This window comes from Dunckerocampus dactyliophorus, unplaced genomic scaffold (genome assembly GCF_027744805.1).
Source record: "Dunckerocampus dactyliophorus isolate RoL2022-P2 unplaced genomic scaffold, RoL_Ddac_1.1 HiC_scaffold_40, whole genome shotgun sequence".
NCBI lineage: Eukaryota > Metazoa > Chordata > Actinopteri > Syngnathiformes > Syngnathidae > Dunckerocampus > Dunckerocampus dactyliophorus.
This window is the reverse complement of record NW_026559876.1, coordinates 55001-62500: the sequence shown is the minus strand read 5'-3', so window position 1 is coordinate 62500 and position 7500 is coordinate 55001.

The following is a 7500-nucleotide window of genomic DNA, read 5'->3' as shown; positions in this document are numbered from 1 at the left end:
CAAGGGAGCTAGGCAGAAACCCATGCCTAGGGTCCTGGAGCCCAGGGGCGGTTCTAAAGTCTGTGAGAGCCGCTGTGTCCCTGGATGAAATGAGAAAAAGGGTGAAAAAATGGCAAAGTGTCAAGGGAGAAATTCAGAAACTCAGGCCGAGCTGCCTGGAGCCCAGGGGCGGTTCTAAAGTCTGTGAGAGCCGCTGTTGCCCTGGATGAAATGAGAAAAAAGGTGAAAAAATGGCAAAGTGTCAAGGGAGCTAGGCAGAAACCCATGCCTAGGGTCCTGGAGCCCAGGGGCGGTTCTAAAGCCTGTGAGAGCCGCTGTTGCCCTGGATGAAATGAGAAAAAAGGTGAAAAAATGGCAAAGTGTCAAGGGAGCTAGGCAGAAACCCATGCCTAGGGTCCTGGAGCCCAGGGGCGGTTCTAAAGTCTGTGAGAGCCGCTGTTGCCCTGGATGAAATGAGAAAAAAGGTGAAAAAATGGCAAAGTGTCAAGGGAGAAATTCAGAAACCCAGGCCGAGCTGCCTGGAGCCCGGGGGCGGCTGCAAAGTCTGTGGAGAGCCGCTGTGTCCCTGGATGAAATGAGAAAAAAGGTGAAAAAATGGCAAAGTGTCAAGGGAGCTAGGCAGAAACCCATGCCTAGGGTCCTGGAGCCCAGGGGCCGCGGGAAAGTCTGTGGAGAGCCGCTGTGTCCCTGGATGAAATGAGAAAAAAGGTGAAAAAATGGCAAAGTGTCAAGGGAAAAATTCAGAAACCCATGCCTAGGGTCCTGGAGCCCAGGGGCGGCTGTAAAGTCTGTGGAGAGCCGCTGTGTCCCTGGATGAAATGAGAAAAAGGGTGGAAAAATGGCAAAGTGTCAAGGGAGCTAGGCAGAAACCCATGCCTAGGGTCCTGGAGCCCAGGGGCCGCGGGAAAGTCTGTGGAGAGCCGCTGTTGCCCTGGATGAAATGAGAAAAAAGGTGAAAAAATGGCAAAGTGTCAAGGGAGAAATTCAGAAACCCAGGCCGAGCTGCCTGGAGCCCAGGGGCGGCTGCAAAGTCTGTGGAGAGCCGCTGTGTCCCTGGATGAAATGAGAAAAAAGGTGAAAAAATGGCAAAGTGTCAAGGGAGCTAGGCAGAAACCCATGCCGAGCTGCCTGGAGCCCAGGGGCGGTTCTAAAGCCTGTGAGAGCCGCTGTGTCCCTGGATGAAATGAGAAAAAGGGTGGAAAAATGGCAAAGTGTCAAGGGAGAAATTCAGAAACCCAGGCCGAGCTGCCTGGAGCCCAGGGGCCGCGGGAAAGTCTGTGGAGAGCCGCTGTGTCCCTGGATGAAATGAGAAAAAAGGTGAAAAAGTAACAAAGTGTCAAGGGAGAAATTCAGAAACCCAGGCCGAGCTGCCTGGAGCCCGGGGGCGGCTGCAAAGTCTGTGGAGAGCCGCTGTGTCCCTGGATGAAATGAGAAAAAAGGTGAAAAAATGGCAAAGTGTCAAGGGAGAAATTCAGAAACCCAGGCCGAGCTGCCTGGAGCCCAGGGGCGGCTGCAAAGTCTGTGGAGAGCCGCTGTGTCCCTGGATGAAATGAGAAAAAGGGTGGAAAAATGGCAAAGTGTCAAGGGAGCTAGGCAGAAACCCATGCCGAGCTGCCTGGAGCCCAGGGGCCGCGGGAAAGTCTGTGGAGAGCCGCTGTGTCCCTGGATGAAATGAGAAAAAAGGTGAAAAAGTAACAAAGTGTCAAGGGAGAAATTCAGAAACTCAGGCCGAGCTGCCTGGAGCCCAGGGGCGGTTCTAAAGTGTGTGGAGAGCCGCTGTGTCCCTGGATGAATTGAGAAAAAGGGTGAAAAAATGGCAAAGTGTCAAGGGAGCTAGGCAGAAACCCATGCCTAGGGTCCTGGAGCCCAGGGGCCGCGGGAAAGTCTGTGGAGAGCCGCTGTGTCCCTGGATGAAATGAGAAAAAGGGTGAAAAAATGGCAAAGTGTCAAGGGAGAAATTCAGAAACCCATGCCTAGGGTCCTGGAGCCCAGGGGCGTTTCTAAAGCCTGTGAGAGCCGCTGTGTCCCTGGATGAAATGAGGAAAAAGGTGAAAAAATGGCAAAGTGTCAAGGGAGAAATTCAGAAACCCATGCCTAGGGTCCTGGAGCCCAGGGGCGGCTGTAAAGTCTGTGGAGAGCCGCTGTGTCCCTGGATGAAATGAGAAAAAGGGTGGAAAAATGGCAAAGTGTCAAGGGAGAAATTCAGAAACCCAGGCCGAGCTGCCTGGAGCCCAGGGGCGGCTGCAAAGTCTGTGGAGAGCCGCTGTGTCCCTGGATGAAATGAGAAAAAAGGTGAAAAAATGGCAAAGTGTCAAGGGAGAAATTCAGAAACCCAGGCCGAGCTGCCTGGAGCCCAGGGGCGGTTCTAAAGTCTGTGAGAGCCGCTGTGTCCCTGGATGAAATGAGAAAAAAGGTGAAAAAATGGCAAAGTGTCAAGGGAGAAATTCAGAAACTCAGGCCGAGCTGCCTGGAGCCTCAAAGCGGATAGAAATAGCGTGGAGAGCCGCTGTTAAGCCAGACGCCCTCTGGCGGACACAGGCAGGAGTTGCAGTAAATGCATTGAAGTCAATGGGCGAGAGTAAGCCATGCCTTGCGTCCTGGAGCCCAGGGGCGGTTCTAAAGTCTGTGAGAGCCGCTGTGTCCCTGGATGAAATGAGAAAAAGGGTGAAAAAATGGCAAAGTGTCAAGGGAGCTAGGCAGAAACCCATGCCTAGGGTCCTGGAGCCCAGGGGCCGCGGGAAAGTCTGTGGAGAGCCGCTGTTGCCCTGGATGAAATGAGAAAAAAGGTGAAAAAATGGCAAAGTGTCAAGGGAGAAATTCAGAAACCCATGCCTAGGGTCCTGGAGCCCAGGGGCGGTTCTAAAGCCTGTGAGAGCCGCTGTGTCCCTGGATGAAATGAGAAAAAAGGTGAAAAAATGGCAAAGTGTCAAGGGAGCTAGGCAGAAACCCATGCCTAGGGTCCTGGAGCCCAGGGGCCGCGGGAAAGTCTGTGGAGAGCCGCTGTGTCCCTGGATGAATTGAGAAAAAGGGTGAAAAAATGGCAAAGTGTCAAGGGAGAAATTCAGAAACTCAGGCCGAGCTGCCTGGAGCCCAGGGGCGGTTCTAAAGTGTGTGGAGAGCCGCTGTGTCCCTGGATGAATTGAGAAAAAGGGTGAAAAAATGGCAAAGTGTCAAGGGAGCTAGGCAGAAACCCATGCCTAGGGTCCTGGAGCCCAGGGGCGGCTGCAAAGTCTGTGGAGAGCCGCTGTGTCCCTGGATGAAATGAGAAAAAAGGTGAAAAAATGGCAAAGTGTCAAGGGAGAAATTCAGAAACCCAGGCCGAGCTGCCTGGAGCCCAGGGGCGGCTGTAAAGTCTGTGGAGTGCCGCTGTGTCCCTGGATGAAATGAGAAAAAAGGTGAAAAAATGGCAAAGTGTCAAGGGAGCTAGGCAGAAACCCATGCCTAGGGTCCTGGAGCCCAGGGGCGGTTCTAAAGTCTGTGAGAGCCGCTGTGTCCCTGGATGAATTGAGAAAAAGGGTGAAAAAATGGCAAAGTGTCAAGGGAGAAATTCAGAAACTCAGGCCGAGCTGCCTGGAGCCCAGGGGCGGCTGTAAAGTCTGTGGAGAGCCGCTGTGTCCCTGGATGAAATGAGAAAAAGGGTGAAAAAATGGCAAAGTGTCAAGGGAAAAATTCAGAAACCCATGCCTAGGGTCCTGGAGCCCAGGGGCGGCTGTAAAGTCTGTGGAGAGCCGCTGTGTCCCTGGATGAATTGAGAAAAAGGGTGAAAAAATGGCAAAGTGTCAAGGGAGCTAGGCAGAAACCCATGCCTAGGGTCCTGGAGCCCAGGGGCGGCTGCAAAGTCTGTGGAGAGCCGCTGTGTCCCTGGATGAAATGAGAAAAAGGGTGGAAAAATGGCAAAGTGTCAAGGGAGCTAGGCAGAAACCCATGCCGAGCTGCCTGGAGCCCAGGGGCGGCTGTAAAGTCTGTGGAGTGCCGCTGTGTCCCTGGATGAAATGAGAAAAAGGGTGAAAAAATGGCAAAGTGTCAAGGGAGAAATTCAGAAACTCAGGCCGAGCTGCCTGGAGCCCAGGGGCGGCTGTAAAGTCTGTGGAGAGCCGCTGTGTCCCTGGATGAAATGAGAAAAAGGGTGAAAAAATGGCAAAGTGTCAAGGGAAAAATTCAGAAACCCATGCCTAGGGTCCTGGAGCCCAGGGGCGGCTGTAAAGTCTGTGGAGAGCCGCTGTGTCCCTGGATGAATTGAGAAAAAGGGTGAAAAAATGGCAAAGTGTCAAGGGAGCTAGGCAGAAACCCATGCCTAGGGTCCTGGAGCCCAGGGGCGGCTGCAAAGTCTGTGGAGAGCCGCTGTGTCCCTGGATGAAATGAGAAAAAGGGTGGAAAAATGGCAAAGTGTCAAGGGAGCTAGGCAGAAACCCATGCCGAGCTGCCTGGAGCCCAGGGGCGGCTGTAAAGTCTGTGGAGTGCCGCTGTGTCCCTGGATGAAATGAGAAAAAGGGTGAAAAAATGGCAAAGTGTCAAGGGAGAAATTCAGAAACTCAGGCCGAGCTGCCTGGAGCCCAGGGGCGGTTCTAAAGTGTGTGGAGAGCCGCTGTGTCCCTGGATGAATTGAGAAAAAGGGTGAAAAAATGGCAAAGTGTCAAGGGAGAAATTCAGAAACTCAGGCCGAGCTGCCTGGAGCCCAGGGGCGGTTCTAAAGTGTGTGGAGAGCCGCTGTGTCCCTGGATGAATTGAGAAAAAGGGTGAAAAAATGGCAAAGTGTCAAGGGAGCTAGGCAGAAACCCATGCCTAGGGTCCTGGAGCCCAGGGGCGGCTGCAAAGTCTGTGGAAAGCCGCTGTTGCCCTGGATGAAATGAGAAAAAGGGTGAAAAAATGGCAAAGTGTCAAGGGAGCTAGGCAGAAACCCATGCCTAGGGTCCTGGAGCCCAGGGGCCGCGGGAAAGTCTGTGGAGAGCCGCTGTGTCCCTGGATGAAATGAGAAAAAAGGTGAAAAAATGGCAAAGTGTCAAGGGAGCTAGGCAGAAACCCATGCCTAGGGTCCTGGAGCCCAGGGGCCGCGGGAAAGTCTGTGGAGAGCCGCTGTGTCCCTGGATGAAATGAGAAAAAAGGTGAAAAAGTAACAAAGTGTCAAGGGAGAAATTCAGAAACCCAGGCCGAGCTGCCTGGAGCCTCAAAGCGGATAGAAATAGCGTGGAGAGCCGCTGTTAAGCCAGACGCCCTCTGGCGGACACAGGCAGGAGTTGCAGTAAATGCATTGAAGTCAATGGGCGAGAGTACCCAATGCGCCAAAAAAGTGCTGAAAATATGACAAAGTGTCAAATGAATGGGAGTCAATGGGCGAGAGTACCCAATGCGCCAAAAAAGTGCTGAAAATATGACAAAGTGTCAAATGAATGGGAGTCAATGGGCGAGAGTACCCAATGCACAAAAAAAGTGCTGAAAAAGTCCACACGAGCCTAGTCAGAAATGCAGGCCGAGGCGGCTAAAGCCCCAAAGCGGCTATAAAAAGCGTGGAGAGCCGCTGTCGCCCCGGAGGAACGGAGAAAAAGTGCTGAAAAAAGGCCTAAATCCTAACGGACCTAGGCGGAAGTGCAGGCGAGGCGGCAGGAGTCTGAAAACCGCTATAAAAAGCGTGGAGAGCCGCTGTCGCCCCGGAGAAACGGAGAAAAAGTGCTGAAAAAAGGCCTAAATCCTAACGGACCTAGGCGGAAGTGCAGGCGAGGCGGCAGGAGTCTGAAAACGGCTATAAAATGCGTGGAGAGCCGCTGTCGCCCCGGAGAAACGGAGAAAAAGTGCTGAAAAAAGGCCTAAATCCTAACGGACCGAGGCGGAAGTGCAGGCGAGGCGGCAGGAGTCTGAAAACGGCTATAAAATGCGTGGAGAGCCGCTGTCGCCCCGGAGGAACGGAGAAAAAGTGCTGAAAAAAGGCCTAAATCCTAACGGACCGAGGCGGAAGTGCAGGCGAGGCGGCAGGAGTCTGAAAACGGCTATAAAATGCGTGGAGAGCCGCTGTCGCCCCGGAGGAACGGAGAAAAAGTGCTGAAAAAAGGCCTAAATCCTAACGGACCGAGGCGGAAGTGCAGGCGAGGCGGCAGGAGTCTGAAAACGGCTATAAAATGCGTGGAGAGCCGCTGTCGCCCCGGAGGAACGGAGAAAAAGTGCTGAAAAAAGGCCTAAATCCTAACGGACCGAGGCGGAAGTGCAGGCGAGGCGGCAGGAGTCTGAAAACGGCTATAAAATGCGTGGAGAGCCGCTGTCGCCCCGGAGGAACGGAGAAAAAGTGCTGAAAAAAGGCCTAAATCCTAACGGACCGAGGCGGAAGTGCAGGCGAGGCGGCAGGAGTCTGAAAGCGGCTATAAAACGCGTGGAGAGCCGCTCGGATGATTTTTCAAAGTGTCAAATGAATGGGAGTGAATGGGGCAGAGTACCCAATGTGTAAAAAAAGTGCTGAAAAAACGACAAAGTCCACACGAGCCTAGTCAGAAATGCAGTCCGAGGCGGCTGGAGCCCCAAAGCGGCTATAAAACGCGTGGAGAGCCGCTCGGATGATTTTTCAAAGTGTCAAATGAATGGGAGTGAATGGGGCAGAGTACCCAATGTGTAAAAAAAGTGCTGAAAAAACGACAAAGTCCACACGAGCCTAGTCAGAAATGCAGTCCGAGGCGGCTGGAGCCCCAAAGCGGCTATAAAACGCGTGGAGAGCCGCTCGGATGATTTTTCAAAGTGTGAAATGAATGGGAGTGAATGGGGCGGAGTACCCAATGCGCGAAAAAAGTGCTGAAAAAACGACAAAGTCCACACGAGCCTAGTCAGAAATGAAGGCCGAGGCGGCTGGAGCCCCAAAGCGGCTATAAAATGCGTGGAGAGCCGCTCGGATGATTTTTCTAAGTGTGAAATGAATGGGAGTGAATGGGGCGGAGTACCCAATGCGCGAAAAAAGTGCTGAAAAAACGACAAAGTGTCAAATGAATGGGAGTGAATGGGCGGAGTACCCAATGCGTGAAAAAAGGTCTGGAAAAACGACAAAGTGTCAAATGAATGGGAGTCAATGGGCGGAGTACCCAATGCGCGAAAAAAGTGCTGAAAAAATGACAAAGTGTCAAATGAATGGGAGTCAATGAGTGTTTTGGTCGACCAGGAAAAAACGCGTTTACGGGAGAGGGTAAATCAGCCGAGAGGGGGGGGGGGGGTATACTTTACCCTCTCCCGTAAATGCCATTTTTCCTGGTTGACCAAAACACCTCCAGCACGATTTCGGAAACCCAGTTTTTAGAAACACTGACCTCCAGGGGAAGTACCGAGAAAAGCACACTTTTGAATCCGCTTTTGACGCACTGAAACACGGACGTGAGCTGGGGCTGTGCCGCTCTTGGAAAACCCCTGGAGGTTATTTTCTAAAACGGGTTTCCGCGTCCCCCTGGGCGCCCGTGTTGGGCCGCGCAAGGCGGTCCGGGCTGCCCACCCCATCTGAGTGCCCCGTTGGGCCGCGTGCATGGCAGGCATCCA